At 36.2% G+C, this 23,903-nt stretch overlaps 1 long non-coding RNA gene across 1 annotated transcript in view; it reads right to left on the bottom strand.

The window, feature by feature from the left end:
- Nucleotides 1-387: 387 nt before the first annotated feature.
- The window catches only part of LOC147837510 (uncharacterized), a 39,402-nt gene continuing 15,886 nt past the window's right edge, over nucleotides 388-23,903 (bottom strand). The window contains exons 4-5 of the long non-coding RNA XR_015476966.1: nucleotides 2,406-2,601; nucleotides 388-2,018 (exon numbers count right to left, since the gene is read on the bottom strand). This is a non-coding gene — a long non-coding RNA (uncharacterized LOC147837510). The remainder of the gene's footprint in view (nucleotides 2,019-2,405; nucleotides 2,602-23,903) is intronic.

The raw sequence follows: 23,903 nt of genomic DNA on the forward strand, positions 1-23,903 counted from the left end.
AGTAATGTACATTAGAGATTTATGTTACATCTGATGTTGATAAACAATGTTTATTTCATGACTTTAATTTCATGCATATTAGCATACTGGTGTTTAGTAGCTTTGTGAATGACACTGAGCACCTTCTATACACTGAAACACTTTTCTGCTTGTAGTAAAAGTTGTTTGTGATGAGCATTGGTCCATTATAACTTTCTCATTACTACATGTGGCGTTGTAACATGTCTATCTGTGTAACAAAAATGTGTAGATGTTAGTTATTCAAAATACATCATATTACATCTATAAATTCATGAAATATGGTAGTTTACTGGAAAAATAAGAAATTACTTTTACGGTTTTATCGTATTTTTTACGGTAAAATACTGCCAACCACAGCTAGTTTTTACAGTAAATTTAACAGATTTATTTTTTACAGTGTACAATGAAAACGAAAATAAAGAGTTTTAAAAAATGAATAAATAAATAACAGCTGTTAAATTACAGAAATATACCGTAAAATAACAGATATTAAATTACAGAAATTTACCAGAAAAATAACATATTAAAAACAGAAATTTACCAGAAAATAACAGATATTAAATTACAGTCATTTACCATAAAATAACATAATAAATTACAGAAATTTACCAGAAAATAACATATTAAATCGCAGAAATTTACCAGAAAATAGCATATTAAATTACAGAAATTTACCAGAAAATAGCATATTAAATTACAGAAATTTACCAGAAAATAACATTTTAAATTACAGAACTTTACCAGAAATTTAAATCAAAGCACACTTCTGGATTTTAATGTCCAATAATTTATGGTATATTTCTGTAATTTAACGACCGTTATTTTACTTTTTGATCAGGCACCCCCTGCCAAATTATTATTATTTTTTTAGAGTGTATTAAGCTAAATAATTGATTTGTGTTGGAACAACATGAAGGAATTGCGTGAAACCCAGCATTTTTACAGCGTACACTCAAAAAATTACTTTTGCTACTTGTTCAAACTACTTATATAAAATAAGTTGAATCAATCCACTTAACGTAATCCATTTGTGTTGGGAAACATGAAGGAATTGTGTGGAACCCAGCATTTTTTACAGTGTACATAAGATACGATCTTTTAGTTTTAGTGCCGTCAACTCACATCTGTATATTGAAAGTCATCAGAAAGGAAAATACCAAAAACCTTCATCTTTTTTCTCCATGGCGAACTAATTTATGGACATTAAATCCGAAGCAGCGGTTCTTATCCAGCGCGTCTTTCCTTCTGTCAGTTCATCTATCTGAGGGCCGACAGCAGGAGAAACAGGCAGAGAGAGAGAGATATGAGCGTTTCTCTCTAATTGATAAAGCCATAATATGAGCCGTTTCTCCACCATCTGCTAATTAGAACCATGAAGGGGAAGAGATTGGATGTCTGGAGAAAGGGGTCTGCCGTCTGAGGGGGTCTTTGATCTTCTGACTTGTCTGCCATGCTGTTTTCCTTCAAGCTTTCCTGCGTGGCTTGAGCAGACCGCGGCTCCACTCTTGGGGATAGGGCCACTAATGGATTGCTTGAAGAGACCTTTTGCTTTATGACGGGGGCTAAGCGGTATCAGCTGGTTTGAAGTCAGTTCATGAAGCGCTCTGTCAGAAAACCCTATTGGGAATTACTACTGGTCCTTCGCTATTGGACTATAGGCATGCCAGGGTAGACGTCTCTTTAAAAAAAAGACATTTTTGAGGAGTCTGAAATTCCAGAAGGCTCCACTGAATTCCAGAAGTCTGAAAGTTCTCATTTATTTATTTGTAATTTTGTAGTTCAATAGCAGGTTGAAATACAGTAAGAGTAAATTGCCATTAGTTTTATTCAAATGTGAAACAAATCTTTTAAAGGTAGCAATAAGAAATCCCAAATATAAATACTATGCATTTTCATCAAAGTCCCTTTAAGGCAGGGGTGTCCAAACTCAGTCCTGAAGGGCCGGTGTCCTGCATAGTTTAGCTCCAACTTCCTTTAACACGCCTCCCTGGAAGTTTCTAGTATGAAAGCGCTTGATTAGCTGATTTAAATTAATAAATTTACATAATAAATTTAAATGAATAAATTTAAATGATAAATGAAGAGAAAATGAATGAAATCAAATAAATCATTCAGTGCTTTGGTTACTTCTCAACTGGTTTGTTGTTTAGACAAATATTGTCTCTATATATATATATATATATATATATATATATATATATATATATATATATATATATGTGTGTGTGTGTGTGTGTGTGTGTGTGTGTGTGTTTATATATTATATATATTGTATTATATATTCTATGTTTTACGCAGCCGATGCCTTTCCAGCTGCAACCCATCACTGGGAAACATCCATACACACTCATTTACACACATAAACTACGGACAGTTTAGCTTACCCAATTCACTTATAGCATGTCTTTGGACTTATGGGGAAACCAGAGAACCCGGAGAAAACCCACGCGAACACAGGGTGAACATGCAAACTCCACACAGAAATGCGAACTGACCCAGCCGGGTCTCGAACCAGTGACCTTCTTGCTGTTAGGTGATTGTGCTACCCACTGCGCCACCGTGCTGCCCATATTCTATTCACTGTAAAAAAAAAAAAATCATCAATGACTGACAGCTATGGCTGCCAAACAAAAACCATAAAGTTACGGTAAAAATTCTTTGGTAAAATAAAATGCAAAAAATAGTTAATCTACAGATATTTTCATTAAAATGTTTACAGAAAAACACTGTTGTCTTACAGACTTTTCCTAGATTATTATGATCAAATCCGTTCAATAAAGTTACACACTACGAGTTTTACAAAGAAACACTGTTATTTTACAGACTTTTCCTATTACGATTGAACACCATCAATAAAGTGCCTGCACTAACAGTTCAAGAGAAAACAAAGTTATTACAATAACTTGTAATATGTAGTAATACATTATTTTAAAATATACTGAATATAACAGGTTATTATTGGGGTCATTTCTGACACGTTCAAAAGTGATATAAAGACTAAAGAAATGTGAAAAAATATAAAAGTAAAGTAAACATAATTATTTGTGGGGACAAAATGCTTGGAATAAATGTTTGTGTTGTTGTTTTATTTTTAAGAATGGTCAAAACTGCAACATTAAAATAACTTAGGAAGTGAATGCAGGTACTTTTAGACCCATTTTGTACACTAGAAAGGGTGTGCGTAGCTTTTCCATCAAAGGGTTAATGTAATTTTTGATTGCGTGACTGGCGTGGCGTTCGGTCAGATCATTTTTGATGAGAATGATTAAATCACTTCAAAGCACTTCAGCTGTTTTTAATGTAAAACCTAATCAACTCATCCTCAAAAATCTAACACAGTCATGTCATCCTTAATTAGCCGTATGTTGCCATGTAAATATAAAGCATTTATTTTATGTCACGTTTTTTCCAGGTAACTAAAAGAGTCATTTGTTTCAAAAAGAAACTGCAATGGTCAGGAGTCATCAGCGCCACTCGTCGTAAATATATCCAATAGCATGTGTTTCAAATTGCCCATTGGTTATGGATTGCTTTACGAGAGCTGCTTGTTAGTGGCCCAATGGCTTTAGCCTCTGTTGATTTACCCCCAGGGAACCAGGGGTCAATTAGTTCGACACACAGAGGATCATGTGCTTTGCTCTCTGATCTGAGAGCAGTTTTTGAAGACACTGCTTCCAGAGCAGCTCATAGGCTCAGAGCCATTGCTCATAAGAGACCATTCACCATGGAGAGATCTGCTGTGTTTTAAGTGAGAATGAGTTTGCTGTGTTGTTTGTTTCTGTGATGTAAGTCGATGTGAGGCTAGACCTTTCATTCAGGAATTGTAGGGTTAAAAGTCAAGCTAGTCACATGGGGAAAACTCATGTTAGTCAGTTTGTGTTGTATGTTAGTAATACTTTTGGCTGTTAATAAAAAACGAAAGATGGATAGATGGATGATCGAACAGTTGATCTCTAAGAGAACATCTGCAATAAAATATAAAGTTGCATTTAGAGAATTAAAAGCAAGTTAAGTGTATTGCAAGATATGGAGTCATATTGTGAAATATTTCACCTGTGAGATGAATAAAGTTTGCTAAAATTAAATAAATAAACTATGCTAAAATTAAATGTGTAAACATCATTGATCTTATAGTTTTGGGACATTTGATCACAGATGCAAGACTGTGCGTTCACACCGAAAGCGGCGAAAGCGTCCAAGGTCACTCCGGCCGCCCTGGTAACAACGCTGTCTGCACTTAGCTCCGGCGGCGAGAGCGTAAAAACTTGCTACATTGATTTTGTATTTAAAGGAGCCTTTGCAGCATATCAGTTACATTCCTGCATTAAACATGTTTCTAGCGTGAAAATGTTGCGCACTTGTCATTAAATTCTTTTAACAATGGAAGATCAAGTTGCGTGTGGTGTGGCTTTGCTCTATTTATCCAATATGTGCCCATATGTCTGAAATAACCTGAAGCAGCTAACGTTATACTGTTTTGTACTGTCAAGTTGCGTGAGATTCCCACTTTTTTAAGAGAAATATATAACATTAATGCACATAAGTAACTCGCTAGTAACTTATTTAATGCATATTCCTGTAAGAAAACATTGTAAATAATTGAAAATCCAGGGACCGCAATCATCAAACCCTTGGGAACAACGGTGGTCGGAACTAAAGTTCACAGGTCTGTGTTTTCTGAACTCCCATCAAGCAGTGGACGTCTTCATTCTAATTGGTTGCCGCCGAACCGCGTCATAGCTCATTACCGTAAAGTTGACTTGATTTCAACTCTACTCGACGCTCACATCAGTGAAGATGCGCCGCGCTGCTCCTCACCGCTTATCGCCACCGGCTCTCATTAAAATGAATGACTTCCAGCTACTTTGACGCTCTCGCCGCTTTCGATGTGAATGTACGGTTAGGGTGCTTTCACACAAGTACGGCCGTTGCTAGGTGACGGTCCCGAAAGCAAGCGGCCAAATGGAAAGACGTCCACACATCACGGTCATTCTGCTTTAACTGAAGCTTTTGGTTTTAGACATACAGAAAGCGACTCGCGTCCATCTGCCGCAAAAATGTTATAAACTTTCTGTATTTCCAAAACCAAAAGCTTCAGTTAAGGCAGAATGACTGCAATGTGCGGACGTCTTTCCATTTCAGCCCATGCTTTCAGGACCGTCACCTAGAAATGGCCGTAAACAAAACACCAGCTCGATGACGCAAGCGTACTGGGGTTCAGAAAGAAAAAAAACAGTGTGAACACAAACCAACCGAGGAGGTGGCAAGGGGAGACAACTTGAGTACGGTCCATGCAAATGAACCAAGTGTGAAGGCACCCTCAGGCGGACTCGCGTACGGTTCAAGGGTGCGTACACAAGCTCAGAAGACATGTTCACACTAGCAAAACGTACCGTACTATGACGTCAAACAAACCTAGGTTCAGACCAAAAGTGCTAGTGTGAAAGCACCCATAAAGTCACACTTTGAGGTAGATAAAATTACCAAGTCATTTCACTCGGCGGCCATCTTGAGATTCTGTTTGAATGGGGAAACTTTAAATTCTCCAAAACTGTTTGCCAAGCTTATGATTACATTATATATTGGGACCACCAATGAAACTAAGCAACAACTAAGTTTGTTTCTAAACGTTCAAATCAAACAAAATCAGCATATTTTCAGGTTGGCCAAGCTAATGCGCATGCGCAAATGAAAGTAACGAGATCACGACACAAACCTTAATTAGGGCCGTTACACATTATCATCCTCTAGACAGTGATCGTGAGATCATGCTGGTCTTGTGAAGTAATCCACAACTTGTTCTTGTTGGCGGATCTCCTCCAGATGTGACCGCGACTCTTTGTTTACATGTTTATGTGTGTTTGAGCAGTTGCTGTCATGTGATGTGTGTTTGACAGGACGGAATGTACCTCGTGTTTGTTTCATACAGCTTTTATAAGACAAAACGTTTGTTATCAAGTGCACTTGGTTTGTTTAAAAGTACAAACTTAAGCTTTATGTGGATATATTTCTTATGTCTGTGAAGCAAGTGTTCGCTGAACTGTTTGTTTCAGCTCATTTTAAATAAGTAGTTTGAACAAGCAGCAAAATGTTAAGTGTACTTTTTAAGTGTAAAACGGCACATGCAATTATGATGGGGTAAAACGTCACAACTTTGACATATGAGATTGTGATCTTTCTTAACTTTGGTTCGAGAAACAACACACATAACACATAGATAACTGGATTTAAAAAGTTCTAGACCTTTTTATATATTTAACTAAAAATCTGAAATCTTGCTTTCCACAGACTCTCAAAAAACAGTGTTTATCTGGCTGCGCATTATGTTATTTACAACTCTCTGCACTCACATCTGGCAGTTAATTCTGCTTTTTACACCTCTGTTTACATGTCATTACTGTCTATTATGCTGCCGCAGGGGACGCCAAAAACCTGTGATGAAGGATAATGAGAATATCGTCCACACATCAGGTTTCAGATATCAAATATGATTTTCTGGCCTGGTTTTGTTTTAAATGCTTTTATTATTTTCTGCATTACATGAAACAAATATTATTAAATTACTATGGAACTAGCATACAGTTGAAGTCAGAATTATTTGACCTTCTGTGAATTTGCTTTTCGTTTTTAAATATTTCACAAATTATGTTTAACAGACCAAGAAAATTTTCACAGTATTTCCGATAATATTTTTTCTTCTGGAAAAAGCTTTATTTGTTTTATTTCAGCTAGAATAAAAGCAGTTTTTAATTTTTTAAAAACATTTTAAGGTCAAAATTATTAGCCCTCCTTTGCAATATTTGTTCGATAGTCTACAGACCAAACCATCATTATGCATTGTTCTGCCTAGAAAACCTAACTAACTTCTTTAAATGTCTTTAAATGTTACTTTAAGCTAAATGCAAGTACCTTAAAAGATATCTAGTCAAATATTATTTACTGTCATCATGGCAAAGATAAAATAAATCAGTTATTAGAAATGAGTTATTGAATCTATTATGTTCAGAAATTTGTTAAGAAATTAGGAAACTTCAACTGTATATAATCACTCCAGAAACAAACCCAGATGTTGTGTAAATTTATATTATTCACATTTATCAAAACAAAGAAAGATAGCAGGACTGTTTGCAAAGGCAGCATCATTGAAGTATATTCCCGAAGCGTATCCCTGTTTTGCTGCAGACACGGTTTTGAGAGAGTAAAAGTGGGATGAGCTCCATATAACCTCAAACAGAATGATTACGGGCCCTGCAGAAGCCACAGACAATAGCCCAGACCAAACAGCCCGGCTCCTATTGTTCTGTGTGTTTAGATTGTTTTCAGGCCCAAAAGAGGGAATCGTTTCTACCAAGGGAAAACGGTGTTCTTGTAGGGAATGAGAGAAAGTATTTATAAAAGTCTGAGGAAATCCCCCACTCCGATGGAAGAAAAGTTTCCATCTATTGCCAGACAGAGAAATCTGTCAAATCATCATATCTCTTTGCATTAAAAAAAAACTGTTAACACTTTACAGTAAGGGTTTATTAGTTAATGTTAGTTAATGCACTTACTAACATGAACAAACAATGAACAATATTAATTACAGCATTTATTCATGTTAGTTAATGAAACTACAGCTGTTCGTTGTTAGTTCACGGTGCATTAACTAATGTTAGCAAGCCTGAATATGGATGTTCATAATGCATTAGTAAATGCTGAACTATGGTTAATAAATGCTGTACAAGTATTGTTCAATATTAGTTCATGTTAGTAAATACATTAACTAATATTAATCTTATTGTAAAATGTAACCAAAAACTCTTGTTTTGACTCCAAACTCACTTCATAACTTCAGCCGAGTGTTTAAAATAAATCTTTCTGTGATGTGAAAAACAAATGATAATAAATCAGCACATCTCCGATTAAGATATAAGGAGTTTTCAATACAATCTCATGACAATTTGTAACTTTTTAGTCACCAATGTATTGGCTAATTGATAGTAATTTGAAGTATCTCATTCATACAATTTAGTATGATTTGCTCATCTATCAATCACGGTTGAGTTTCGGAGTGGGGTTTGGGTGAGGGCATGCCTCCTTTTAAAAAAACTTTCATTTCCAGCTGAATGAATTTGTTTGCTTGTATGTTTGTTTGTTTGTTTGTTTGTTTGTTTGTTTGTTTGTTTGTTTGTTTGTTTAGATTTTATGAATCTCAAAGAGAAATTTACATCACAGCAAAGGACTCCATGCTATAAGATAAACAAAATAAATTACATAACTTATGTGCACACATAATGCACACCTTAAGCCTGTTTCACACAACAAGCGTGAGCAGAGTGTGAGCAGCGCATGTTTTTTTCGGCGACCATGTTAACAGAAGCAGCACATCAGCTCGTGGCGTGAGCATCGCTGAAGCAGCAGTGCTGCGATAGTTTCGGTGCTCGGTTTATTTTTGCCACGCTGCTCATGCTCAATTAAAGTGACAGTACATTGATAATGACCAAAACACATGGAATGACAGTAAAAAGTAGCAATTTTACCCAATTAAATGCATCAATAATATGCACTGATTTATATATAGTCAATAAAATGAACTTAAAAGATTAAAAACGGCAACAGTTATTTATTTGGGCCCGAACTACAAAACAATTTTAGTATCAGTTTTGCTTAAGTTGCACGCTAGTTTGATCTGTATAAATATCTTTATAACTATACTGTATTATAACTATGGGCCTGCATCCTTCTGATAATCAAAAACAAAATTACATGATATCACATAGTCTCAGTTTTTTAGTTTTTTACTTTAAAGAAATGAATACATTTGGTGCATCAGAATTTATAGATTCATCAACAAAATCTGAAATAGCAAATAATATTAGCACATTTCAGGGTTGTTTTCTGAGTACTTTCCAAGAACTTTATAAATAATAATTCCTTTTTTTGCCATAAAAATCAATTTATGGTTCCCTGAGGAACATTTCAGCCAGCCATTCTCAAAAGTACCTTTTATTTCTTAGTGTGACTTTTTTTTTTTCACTTTAAAGAAACTAATTTGTAATGAAAAGTGTCCATGGATGTTCTTTACGGACCATCAATGCCAATAAAGGACCTTTATTTTTAGTTTACCTCAGTGGAGATGAAAAATAAAGATTTTGGGAAGAGCACATGATAACAGAACATTAATTTCGCAGTAAACTTTGATGTCTTCTGACATTCAAGAATTTTCTTCCCTCCTTATTGCCAAGTTTTTGGCTCTTGTTTAAGTCATAAATCATTATCAGGCTCTTCAAAACAAAAATCATCATGTCCCTTGTTCTTCTCCCGGAGATTTCTTCAGGGAAAATCCTCTACTTAAAAGCCTCTCCAGTGAATTACATAGACATACCACTAAAAAAAGGGTCAAAGGAGGAAGCTTGTTTTTGGATTTTGCCCTACTGTATGCAGGATTTGGAGGGATAAAGACTGTTTGGTTAGCTTAAGCCTAATGCACACAGCCAGGAAAAAGAAGAAAGACTGGCTCCATAAACTCCAGGAAAACACAACCAGACAAGACTTCGAGACTCTCTAGTTTCCTGTTGTAGCATCACATTATAGTTTGTTTGTCATCTGAGAAAATCTGAGAAGAAGAAACAGCTCGATCAAGACAAACATCTCAATTACTTTTATTACAACATCCTGGAGTTGTTGGAGAGCTGTTTTGAACTTAAACTGACTTAAAGGGGACCTATTATGCAAAACTCACATTTATAAAGGGTTTAAACACAGTTGTGTTGCAGCAGTCTGTGAATATAACCAGCTTCTATTGGTAAAAATGCATTTATGTTGGTTTTTACAATTGCACTTGATAAAAAAGTCTGCAAAACACTTTGACTTCGCTTTGTACGTGTCATCAGAAAGTAAAAGCCCTGCCCATATGATGCTAGTCTTGTTTCTGAATCTGCCACTATGCTGACACATAGGCAGTGGCGCAGTAGGTAGTGCTGTCGCCTCATAGCAAGAAGGTCGCTGGTTCAAACCTCGGCTTAGTTGGCGTTTCTGTGTGGCGTTTGCATGTTCTCCCTGCCTTCGTGTGGGTTTCCTCAGGGTGCTCTGGTTTCCCCCACAGTCCAAAGACATGTGGTACAGGTGAATTGAGTAGGCTAAATTGTCCGTAGTGTATGAGTGTGTGTGTGTGTGTGAATGTGTGTGTGGGTGTTTCCCAGAGATGGGTTGCGGCTGGAAGGGCATCCGCTGCGTAAAAACTTGATGGATAAGTTGGCGGTTCATTCCGCTGTGGTGACCCTGGATTAATAAAGGGACTAAGCCGACTAGAAAATGAATGAATGAATGAATGACAGTCACCAGAATGGCACAATTGGTATCAACCCTGCCGGCACATAAACATGACATCAGATTGACGTTGTACCTCAACATATCCCTACATCATGGGGACGTTAAATTTTGTTTGGAAATGAAAATCAGGTTGACGTCAGCACCCATCGTCAGGCCGACGTCAATGTCTTGAGGTCCGCAGACAGGCCCTCCTCATTTTCCATCACTCTTCAGTAAATCTTGCTTAATGTTCAACAGAAAAAATAAACTGATAAATAAAAAGTGGAGGACTTTTCATTTTGGGGTGAACTATTACTTTAAATTGCTGGCTGCAGTTCACTTGATGGCTACTAATAAAACTATGTTGTTTTTAAGCTTTTATACATTAAAAAAATTGCTTTAAATATAAAAAAGTTTCTTTAAGTTTATTTCGGTTCAGTTAAAATGGACAACTACTTTTTGCAGAGCCAAGTCTTGGTCTGATGCACATTTAAATAATGCGCACATAAATTAGTCCTATCAAATGGCTTGTTTAGCAGCACACCTTACAAATAAAAAACAGTGCTGAGCACTGCAACAGTTTCATTAGGGTCGCTAAGTTCTTTAATTTACAATAATTGGGGGGTATTTTGAGTTTATATTTGTGAGGATAATAGCAACGATTCAACTGCTTGAGGGGAATCTGTTCTGCTTTTATTGAATGAAGACTAGTTTCCAAATCCCAGTCCTAATCATCAAACATCAAAAAAAAAACACAGCAACCGTGGTGAGCTTTAAAGCGCAACTTCTACGACAAGTTTACCCAGTTCCATTTAATTGCACAATTACTTTCCAGTACAATCATTTGGCTCATAACAGGAGTATTTGTTTCCAAGTTCTGTGGTTGCTCTTGTTAATGTTTGCGACTGGGAGTCCGAATCAGCGTGGAAGAGCAACTTCTCCTGGAGCTAATTACGCCAGGGGGAGGAGGTCGTTTTCTCATTTATTTGACCCAACATCATGATGCAATTTGGTTTTATCACCGACGGAATACTTATAGAGCGGCTGTACGATTTCCTGTAACAAACACGTGTGTTGTGCCATTAGAGTGAGTGATTTCACGCAGCGGGTTGCCAGTCGTCCCTCATCGCTGGGAAAAAAACAACCGCTAATGGAAAACGTTGAGCTAAAAACGCTCAGCTATTCCGCCTTGTTGTGGCTTTAATACTTTTCCGTGTCGTGTTGGAGTTACTAATAGGAAGGATGGCATGCGGAGTGGATAATTGGCTGAGAGTAAACTATACCTGAGTTTACATTACCCACGCTTGTATACATTAAACGACCTGAACTGATAGCGGGCTGTTTGTGTTCAGACATTCACATGGACAGATCACAGTCGAAAGGGAGCCACCTCGTTAAATCTAGAGCCGATCTGTTATTTATCTGAAGGTCCATGTAAAATATATAAGATCTATTAAACCTTTTAATTCCACTGAAGCTATAAGGTTATTAAAGCTCTAAAATATAACCCCACCTTTTCTTTAATGTTCAGTTTGACATATGTGATGATTCTGAAACACTGAAGGAACATGGCATTGCTGTGAAAACACCCTTTCAGAAATGTAATTTCACATATTCCACATTTCTAGAAGGAATAAAGGTTGCTTTTTATAGCATTGATGATTCCAAAAAGCAACTGAAGAACATTTCCATTCTAAAATAAAGTTCCTATAAAGTTGTAAACTGTCACGGTTGGGTAAAAAGAAGGTCAAGGACTCATGTGCAGAAACTTAATGGGTTTATTAATAATAGAAATAAAACAAAAAGGCAACAAAGGGGGGGGGGGGCATTAACAAAACAAATAAACAAGCAAACAAACTTGACTGGGCAGGCTAGCAGGGATCAGGGCTGGAACACACAACAGGACAAGGCAACATACGACAACAAACTGAAACAGGACAGCAGACATGAAGAGAATATAAGCAGAAGTAATTAATAATTAATTGAGCGGGAACGAGCACGGTCCAAGCGCGGCCGAGACCGCATTCATTCAAAAAGGGACATTTTTGTACCCCTTGGTTTCAAATCTCTGTTTCAAGGGTTATCCAGCCCTTCCCCTTAGCCCTATGCCTTCAAGCTAACGACAATTGGGACACCCCTACCCCTTCATGTGGACGTGCAAAACTAGAGGTGGGGTGAGGGAAAGGGCTAGGGGGATAGAATTGGGATTGGGCCTTAAAATAAAGGTTCTTTGGTTCCATGGAGAACCGTTAACATCCATGGAATCTTTTCATTCCACAAAAGATTCTTTATTTTTAAAAACAGTAGTTTTTTAAATTAGACAATAAACTTTTAAGTACTTTTACAATTAACATTCTTTGGGGAACCACAAATGACTTACTCAATTTTTAGTATGGTTCTCATAAGAACTGGTGACTGAGGAACCAAATATGGCATCGCTGTGAAACCCCCCTTCTGAAACCTTTAGTTTTAAGAGCGCAGTTTATTTTGTTGCTCTTGTAATGTTCTAGTGAGCCCACCGAGTTCCTCAGGCTTCGATGCTAGGCACGCAAACATAGTAGTCTACCTCTGCGGAGAAGCATATTATTGTAAAATCCCCCAGTGCCCAGGGACATCCATTAAGTAAATTCAAAGCTAACCCCACCACGTCTCCAGCCAGCTTGACCCGCTCTGGATCCTCTGAGTTAAATAATACAAGCTATTTCAACACGGGAGATCAAGAAGATATGTGCCCAGCGAGAAGCCCAGTTTCACGTAAAGTACCCTGTGCTGGAGTGATATTAGATAAATGAGATCAAAATTACATTACTGAGCTCTTTATGGAGCTGTGAAAAAAACATGGCCCACAGGTATGTTGCTTGGCCTCGTAATTCGCTCCAGAATCGTTACCATCTGGCCTGACATTGGGGAATGCTTCTCTCTTAAAAACCTCAAAGCAAATGATACAAGGAAAATGCCATGTTCATAACCCACTTTAGTGTTGCTGGATGTCTACACACACACACACACACAAGCGTTCATAGGATAATGCTGCTTTCTGGCATCTGGGTTGGAGGGATCTTTGTGGAGCCAGGACTCTTTTCTGCATTAGCTGTTGCCACTCATAATTAGGTAAACATACGCGGAGGCTGCTCTACTGTCAGATCATAAGCATGTATGAGTGAGCCTCTAATTGCTTTACGGTAAATCCTCTTGAAATCTTTAAGATGTGAAAATATGAGACACCCACACAGAGCCAAACAATGGCTTTAATTTTAAGTGGCTAAAGGGGACCTATTATGTAAAAATCACTTTAATAAGGGGTTTAAACACCGTTATGTGGCAACAGTAAATGATAATAGCCAGCCTTTAATGGTAAAAATGTATTAATTAATTTGTTTTTATAATCACACTTGATTAAAACAGTCTGCAGAAACACTTTGATTGATATTCTCCCTTTGTACTTGTCATTATAGGAGGAAAGCCATGCCCATTAATGACAATCTCTCTCTCAGCATAGACAGCCCTGAGTGAGAAGCAGCCGTCCGCCATTACAGTTTTTAGGATGCACAAAGGAACACTGTTGTCTCCTTCTGAGACATTTCTTTTGACATTTTCAGTTTTTCACAGAGATAACCTTAGTCGTGTTTTTGAATCGGCCACTATGCTGACACATTTATACTCCACTTTTTTCTGAAAAGAGCACAATCTCATTTGAATTTAAAGAGACAGTCACTAAAATGGCAGAATTTGGATCGAAACCTAGCAGGGGCAGTTTCAAAGACTTATAAAATATTATTTGTGTGATAATAGAAACTTAATTTACATCTTGTAAAAAAGTAGTATAAAAGGTACCCTTTAGTTTAATTAATCAGAAATCCAATGGTCTATATGATTGGGGACTTCAAAGCCCACTCAGGTTTATCTGGTTTATTTAAAATCAGGTCCAGTTTATATAAAACCAATGATCTTTATTGCCTTGATTAAGACATGTGCAGAGTTACTGAAGTTTGTTTTTAACTAATTGCACATTGTGATTGACTATGGAATAAAAGGGTGGAGTTGGAGAATGTGTCACACACTGAGGAAGGCTTTGTGCCGAAACGTCTGTTTGTCTGTTATCACCCGTAAAATGTAAGAAAAAGTAAAAATAAAAACAGTATGAAGCAATTGAGTGCGAATCATTACCTTCTCTTGATTAAGACATTAAATTTATTTTACTACATAATTTTCTGTGCTCATAAAATCTTGTTTGATGCTCAAACAACTAAATGAATGCTTTAGTTTATTTAACCAACTATATTATAATTAAATTACATTATCTACAGTGCATCCGGAAAGTATTCATAGCGCTTCCCTTTTTCCACTTTTTTTATGTTACAGCCTTGTTCCAAAATGGAATAAATTCACTTATTTCCTCAAAATTCTACACACAATACCCCATAATGAAGATGTGAAAAATATATTTTTTTAAATGGTTGCAAATATATTAAAAATAAAAAACCTGAAAAATCACATGCACATCAGTATTCACAGCCTTTGCAGTGAAGGTCTAAATTGAGGTCAGGCACATTCTGTTTCCACTGATCATTCTTGAGATGTTTCAGCAGCTTGATTGAAGTTCACTTGTGGTAAATTCAGTTGATTGGACATGATTTGAAAAGGCATACACCTGTCTACATAAGGTCCCAGGGTTGCATGTCAAAGTACAAACCAAGCATGAGGACAAAGGAATTGTCTGTAGACCTCCGAGACAGGATTGTCTCAAGGCACAAGGCTGGGGAAGGCTGCAGAAAAAATTATGCTACTCTGAAAGTTTAAATGAGCACATTGGCCCCCATCATCCGTAAGTGAAAGATGTTTGGAACCAGCTGGGCTCTTCCTAGAGCTGATCGGCCATCCAAGTTAGGTGATCGGAGGAGATGGGCCTTAGTCAGGGAGGTGATCAATAACCCGATGGTCACTTTGTCTGAGCTCCAGCGTTCTTCTGTGCAGAGAGGAGAACCTTACAGAAGGACAACCATCTGTGCAGCAATCCACCAATCAGGCCTGTATGGTAGAGTGGCCAGACGGAAGCCACTCCCCACCTGGAATTTGTCAAAATGCATTTAAAGAACTCTCAGACCATAAGAAACTAAATTTACTGGTCTGATGAGACTAAAATTGAACTTTGAAGTAAATGCCAGGGGTTACATTTGGAGAAAACCAGTCACCGCTTATCACCAGGCTATTACTATCCCTACAGTGAAGCATGGTGGTGGCAGCATCATGCTGTGGGGATGTTTTTCAGCAGCAGGAACTGGAAGACTAGTCAGGATAGAGGGAAAGATGAATGCAGCAATGTACAGAGACATCCTGAATGAGAACCTGCTTCAGAGTGTTCTTGACCTCAGACTAGGGTGACGGTTCATCTTTCATCAGGACAATGACCCAAAGCACACTGCCAAAATATCAATGGAGTGGCTTCACAACAACTCAGAGAACGTCCTTGAGTGGCCAAGCCAGAGCCCAGACCTAAATCCCATTGCACATATCTGGAGAGATCTGAAAATTGCTGTACACCGAAGACAGGTGTGCCAAGCTTGTGGCACCATATTGAAATAGACTTGAGGCTGTACTTGCTGCCAAAGGTGCATCAACAAAGTATTGAGCAAAGGCTGTGAATACCTCTGTACATGTGATTTTTTAGGTTTTTTTATTTTTAATGTTTGCAACAAAAAATCTTTTTTTCACATTGTCATTATGGAGTATTGTGTGAAGAATTTTGAGGGAATAAGTTAATTTAATCCAGGCTGTCATATAAAAAAATGTTGAAAAAGTGAAGCGCTATAAATACTTTCTGGATGCACTGTGTGTGTGTGTGTGTATGTGTGTGTGTGTGTGTGTATATATATATATATATATATATATATATATATATATATATATATATATATATATATATATATATATATATATATATATATATATATGAAGAGGAATATTTAGGTAAATTATAGACAAATCCAAGTTCTGGGTAAAAAAAAACAATTAAAGTTTTGTTTGTTCATATTTCAAAACAATCTAGTGCTTATTGGAGTATTTTTAATTCCAAATTTTTTGTTAAGAAATGTTTAACATAAAAAATTCGTATGACTACAAATATTGCTGAAATATCAAAACATTATGTTTGTTATACTATAAGTGCACAACTTATTAACTAACGTCATAGATATATCCATTCTTAAAAATGCATTAGTAAATGCTTAGAGTGACATTAAGATCAACGCATTTAAAGTCGAGTCATTGATGTCGATTAATGAGTCGCTTCGGCCACATTTTCCAAAATAAAGTCTAAATCGAGCACATTCCTGAAGACTAGAGGAGCCTAAAGAGCATCTCTGCTTCTGGAGTACACACGAGGAGCCACTGAGCACCTGAGGGTTCGCTGTCCCGTCCCGTCGCCCTGCACCCGCTATCGTACCAGCAAAAGCTGTTGTTAATAAAACTTTAAAAGAGCAGGATGAAAAGGAGGAGAAATTGAGCAGCCCAGCCTGTATTATTTCTTCTCTGCGAGGGATCTGGCCTCTCGCTGGGCAGGCCGGCAGTGTCAAGCCTTCGGGGACAGGACAGGGACGGGACGCCTCCAGGCCAAAGCTAATCATTTGCTTCTCAGAGGCTTCAAAGGAAGGCAATTACACTTAAGTAACCGTATGAATAGATTGTCTTGCCGGGGAGCTTTCCTTTGAGGAGGACGCCACACCTCATCCAAACATGCTTTTCCTGCCACTGTATTTCCCAAATGATGGAATAATGAAGAGGATTTAAATCTTACTAATCCAATTGATTGGTTATTAGGATGCACAATATATAGTTTCAGCATTGTTAGATGTAATGTTGAATTAGTACACTGTAAAAACGGATTATTTTCTTTACTTAGGAAGTGAGTAAACCCTTTGTAACTTGGAACTGTTAAGTTGATTTAACTTAATTTTTATAATTATGCACATAGTTTATTCACTTTAAAAATTTTAGGGAAGAGCGGAGACGAAAGTAACGTAGGGATTTTCCTCAAAGCCCTGACAACATTTGCTTTTCAGGCTATAACAGCACATTCAGCATGCAACCCTTGATGGAGCTGCCAAATATCAGCTGATTTCAGGACCGTGTGACATAGTTAGCTCCGAATTGTGAGTGCAAAAAGTAAATCATTGTAGCAGTTCTTTTTACCTTATTAGAAGTTGTGTTTCTCTTTTCATGTGTCACACTAATGATCAATCTACAGGTTATTTAGAGCAATAACACATCCTTAAGCTAGAAATCTCAATGTTTTTGAGCTTAACCCTCCTGTCGTGTTCACATCCTGCCCCTTACTTTAGTGTTCCTGGTCAAAATTGACCGGTCTGTTTTAACTGCTCTTATATTAGCACAAAAATCATTTTTCTCTACTAAATTTTTATTTAACATTCTTTAGCTGTGAAAAATGTCTCAAAGTAGTGTGTAACATGAATTTACTGAATTAGACATAAAATATCTGCAATGTAAATAAAAAAGGCGCTGAAAATATTTTATATAACTACCACAGGGTCTGACCAAAGAAATTTAAATTTTAATTCATCTAAATGATTTATCAACCAGCAAAGCACAAACAAAATGCTCTCCTTTCCTCTGTGTTCTGAGTAATCGAATTTTCAGTTATTCAAGTTTACTAATATACGGATATATTATACTAATATAGTGACTGATGGTATAGACAGTGAGTATGGACACAAAACTAGCACTAGTTATACTTTGGTCATTGCTGAGTGAGATAATTACGGTCTAATATAATAAAAGAAAGAAAGAAAGAAAGAAAGAAAGAAAGAAAGAAAGAAAGAAAGAAAGAAAGAAAGAAAGGAGAACAAGATTCCTTTTCTGTGCTTCTTTCCAGATAGAGATAATTAATACATAAACAAAAAGAATAACATAAAAAAGGAAGAAAAAAAGGAAGAAAGACACACTTAGATGGATTCACATAACAATAAGTGCATTGGGGTGGTGTGTGTTGGGATGTTTCCTGATGAATGAATATAGTCTGGATACTCATTCATTTCCTATAGCGGTCACTTTTGACCGGGAACACCACAGGTGTAACAAGGTTGATTAAAACACTTAAAATTCAATAAAAGAGATAATCATCACTTTTATATGTTCAAATGCATAGTGTGGAGGATATATTAAGGCTTTGAGGCAATCAGATATAAAATACAATATTTATGAGTGATTTAAATTGTAAGGAAGGTTGAAAGTAAATCAGGTGTAAATGGCAAGAGTTCCTGTGGAGGCAAAAGTAACAGTTATTTATGCCCCACTGCTAATAGCCATACCTTATTTTTTGGTTCCACATTAGAGTTTGCAGTGTTTTGATTCGTATGTTTTAAGAAATGAATGCATATTTCCAATAAAAATAAAAAAAATATTCAAAAATTATAGAAAATGTTAACATGTTGCGTTGTTGGAGTGCTTTTGAAACATTTGATGAAGCTGAAATTTAAAATGATATAATATAATTTAATAGTTTTTTGGGGAAAAAAGGACAAAATATGCTTGCAGTTAACAGTAACAAGATCAACAAGTCAAATATATTTAAAAGAAACAAGATTAAGCAAGTAAAACTAGCAAATATTGTTGTGTTACTTTTGACCCGCCTCGTCCCTGCTGGTGGGGTTAAACATAGGACAATGTGCAACTTGTATGTGCAAAGTGTTGTTATATTGAAGTTGTTCTACATAGATACAAAATAACACCTGATTATGATAGAGCACTGTTGTGAGTCAGTAAACACAGCAAAAATATATTTCTTCTAAAAACATTACCTTTTAAAATTAGATTTTTATGAAAAATTATATTTTCGTCCCTGCTCTGCCCTACTCACTTTTTGTAAGTAAATTCAATTGTTTTAAAATCAATAAGGTTTACTAATTTATTTTGAGTAAAGTCAACTAATCATTTTTTATATTGTATTACGGTAGTCAGTAGTACAGTAAAAATTAGTTTTTGTCTTCCCAGCAGACAAACAGTGTCATAAGACGTTAATGTTTGGTTCGATTTAGGTCCTAATGTCGGATGACCAAAATTTAGTGTATAAGAATTAAGCACAACATTATTTTGATGTCTAATATCTAATATTATTTTGACAATTAATATCCAACGTCAAACCAACATCTTAAACCAACGTCATATTGACATCAAATACTGACATTTATTTGTCCGGTATGGCAACCAAAATCCAATGTCTGATAGACGTCATGGTGGTTACTTCCATACAACGTCAAGCTGTAACATCATTAATCGTTGAAATTTGGTTGTTTTTAGGTTGCGTTGGAAAGTGACCAAAATGTCAGACGTTGGACGCTGACATCGGTCTGACGTTGGGTTCTGACGTCAACCCAATTTTCATTTTCACCCAAAATGTAACATCCCTACGACAGTGCGGTGCAGCGTCAATCTGGCGTCATGTTGACATCCGGTGCCTGCTGGGTTGTTTCTAGTCCAAATATTCACTAATTCTTATACAGAACAGTATTTTCTAAACAACAAAAAAATGTTGTCTTATTTTCAAAAATATTATGTCAAGTTATCACTTAAATGAGGTGTTTTTCCTTAAAACAAGCAAAATGATCTGACAATGAAGTAAAAAAAATCAACTTTCAATTTGAATTTAGCTAATTTTGCTTAGCCCATATAGGAGGAATATATAGGAAAACTATGGGCAATCCCAAGTGCCGGCTTTTTAAGATTAATTTGTCCATATTTTGTACACACTACTCAATTACAGTAATTTGAGTATTTGTAATTCGTTACTTAACACCACTAATAAAAGGTCATGTGTGGATATGCAAATGAGTTGCTAAATAAACATGTAGTCATTTGTGTAGTCTTCCAGAAGATGATTCTTGCATTCCATATGCAAATGAGGGATGTTTAAAATGGCCGATTAAAATTGTAGCAAAATTGTAAGGCGCTGAATTAACTTATTACGTTTTTGAAGAAGAAATTTTGAAATGTTTTTTTCTTAATTTAGATTTGCTTCATTTTCATTACAAGTTTTTAAAAAAAATAATGTTTGGATATGCAAATGAAGAACTGTCTCATTAAACATGCGCTAATCTTTATATTCCTCCAGAAGTGAAATCAGACCGTTTGACGTTTTTTATTCATTCTGTTGAAATTTCTCCAACAGATATTTGGCGTGAACACACTTTTCTCCCTGAAATTGCTAATTTAAGGATTGTAACACAAATTTACATTTTGCCATTTTTATTTTTTATTTTTTTGTTTTTTGTAAAAAAATCGAATCACTTTTGCCTAGTTCTTGTTTCAACTGCAAGCATTTCTGCATTACAGGTTTTGTGTTTGGATATGCAAATCAGGCATTGTCTAACTCAACATGCACAAATCATTTGCTTCTCAGAGGCTTCAAAGGGAATCAATTACACTTAAGTAACCGTATGAATAGATTCTCTTTCCTTTCTTTGCTTTGCTTTGCTTTGCTTTGAGGAGGACGTCACGCCTCATCCAAACTTGCTTTTCCAAACAAGTCCGGCGACTGCATGTTGTTTCCCAAATGAAGGGATAATGAACTTTTAGGGCAAGACACACCAGGTGAATAGGGTTAAAATGTGAAGGAGTTGATTGATTACATTCACAACTTAAAGGAACATTCCTGAAATGTCATGCTTGGATATGCAGATGTGTCTGTGCAATTAAATATGGACTAATTTGTAGAATCTTCCACACTGTAAAACCCAAAAAGTGAAGGTAACTCAAATGGTTTGAGGACACCGATTGCAACAAACCATTTCAATTCAAAAACTAATCCTAAAGAGGACTGTGAACTTAATCCATTTAAGTAAACGAAGCAATTTGAGCACAGTAAAACCCAATAAATGAAGAGAACCAACTGAGTACTGTAAAACCCAAATAGTTAAGGCAACTCAAACCTTTAAAGGAAACCAGCTATTACAAACCATTTGAGTTAAACTAATCTATATGAATATTGTGAACTTACTTGATTTAAGTTGAAGTAATGAGGTATTTAATAAACTTATTACTTTCAATACTGAGTTCAAAACTTCTTTCAAATGAGTAGACTTAACTTTCAGTACATTTTGGGTTAACTACACTCATTTCATTTGATAAAGTTGACTGCTGGGTTTTACGGTGCAAAAGAGAAAAATGTCCATTTAATTTATTTTCTTAGTATTTTTTAACAAAATTCTTGTTTACTTAAATTTAGCTGACATTTCACTGAGGAAGGTTTGGTTTAGAAACATATTTCACTCAGAATTTGGTGGTACACTATAAAAAATCCTGGTTGCCTTTAATTTTTAAGTTGAATCAAATCAACCGAGTCCACTGAACTTATATTATGTTAAACTGACTTATAACAACTTGCGTAACTTATACAATTAAGTTAGAACATGATTAACTTAGTTTAATAAGTTACAATCACCTAAACAACATATGCTGTCAGAACTAATTGATCAAATAATTTTTTACAGTGTAGATTTAACAGTTACATGTTACTGACGTAGTTTTTTATTGGGAATTGCAAAGGCACGTTACACATTTTCACAAAGTTACGTTTGGATAGGCAAAGAGGACACTGTTTATTTGAATTTAGAATTAAAAATGTTATTTTCTATTACAAGAAGATACAAAAATAATGTGAGGCAAATAAAGAATATTTAGGTGAGTTTGTATTTACTGTGGCGGCGCAGTGGGTAGCACGATCACCTTACAGCAAGAAGATCACTGGTTCGAGCCTCGCCTCGGTCAGTTGGCATTTCTGTGTGGAGTTTGCATGTTCTCCCTGTGTTGACGTGGGTTTCCTCCGGGTGCTCCGGTTTCCTCCACAGTCCAAAGACTTGCGCTATAGGTGAATTGGTGAATTGGGTAGGCTAATTTGTCTGTAGTGTATGAGTGTGTGTGGATGTTTTTCAGTGATGGGTTGCAGCTGTGTAAAACATATGCTGGATAAGTTGCCGGTTTATTCCGCTGTGGTGACCCCAGATTAAAAAAGGGTCTAAGCCAAAAGGAAAATGAATAAATGAATGTTTTTACTTTAAATGTGACTGTTGTTTAAAATGCTTTGTTAGTTTAAAACTTTTATTTTAAAAATCTTCATTTATTTTGGTGACAAAACACTGAGAAACAAAAAGCAACTAAAAATTGCTCACAATTACAAAGAAATGAAACCTAAAATTGTGAAGAAGTATTCATTCATTCATTTTCTTTTCGGCTTAGTCCCTTTATTAATCTGGGGTCGCCACAGTGGAACAAACTGCCAACTTATCCAGCATATGTTTTACACAGCGGATGCCCTTTCAGCTGCAACCCATCTCTGGGAAACATCCATACACACTCGAAAAAAAAATTCTCATTTAAAAATTGCTGCCATTTTTTTTTGCATCACAAGCTTTCTGAAATGTTATGTTTGGATATGCAAATGAGGACACGTCTAATTAAACGTGCTATAATTTGCATAGTTTGCAGGTTTATATTTCATATTGTTGACATACACAAAAAAATAGATTTTCACAACTATAATGATAATAATAATCAAAATTTCACACCAGCGATTTCTGAGTGAAATTAGTTTCTACACCTTTTTTTAGTGTGTGTCAACAAAATGAAATGTTTACCCTGACCTTATACAAAGTTCAAATGTAGATGTATGCAAATTACGGCATGCTTAACTAAACAATGCCTTGTTTGCATATCCAATCATAACATTTCAGGACACTTGTGATGCAAACATGTTTGTAATTCTTGCCAGTCTGGAGAGCCAACATTAATAATTGAAATCTGTGAAAAGTCACAAGTACACATCTTAAGATGATGTTAAAAGCAACAGGTATTATCTTTGTTTAACCTGTATATGTTTTTTTTTTTTTACTTTCAAAGTCTAATTACAGGTAAGTTGCACCACGGTATCAGCAAAAAAAAAATTGAGATCCATAAAAAAAACGAGTAAATGATCACAGATATTTTTGCGTGAACTATCCCTTTAAGAGTGCTATTTGCATGTATTTACTGTTTTCCTTAGTCTTTCCACTTTACTTCTCCTTTTCTCTTATATACGCAATGTTTGCTAATATGTTATAGAAAAACATGCTGTGTTGTAAATGTATGTCATTACACAATATGCAGATAAAACATTTTAAAGACACAAAAGAAGTGGCATTTGCTGTTGAGAAAGCAGTGCCCACAGAGTCGGTCTGCGTTGAGTTGGAGATTATTAGAGAGTCCTTTGAGTCCCGATTCACCTGCGGAGCGAAGACTAAAGAGCTCAGTGGGCAAATAGAGATCACAGCAGCTGCCAGAGCTGTCGGCCAAAACACCCAGCAGAGAGGAAGAAAAGAGGATGAGAGGCCTTTCAGTTCAGCGCCACTTAGAAACAACAGCCTTGTGGAAAACGGCAGAGACAAATCCCTCTGCGACTAAATATCACCACTCTCTTTTGTGTGCGGTTTATGGATAATAGTTTGAGATCAAGTTTTTAAATGTGCATTTTTTTTATTTGAAATCTGACGTAATCTAGTCTGACTCGAGAAGGCGAGGCGGGTCATATTATAGCCCCTCCCCTTTAT

This window comes from Danio rerio, chromosome 1, assembly GCF_052040795.2.
Source record: "Danio rerio strain M-AB ecotype USA chromosome 1, GRCz13ab, whole genome shotgun sequence".
NCBI lineage: Eukaryota > Metazoa > Chordata > Actinopteri > Cypriniformes > Danionidae > Danio > Danio rerio.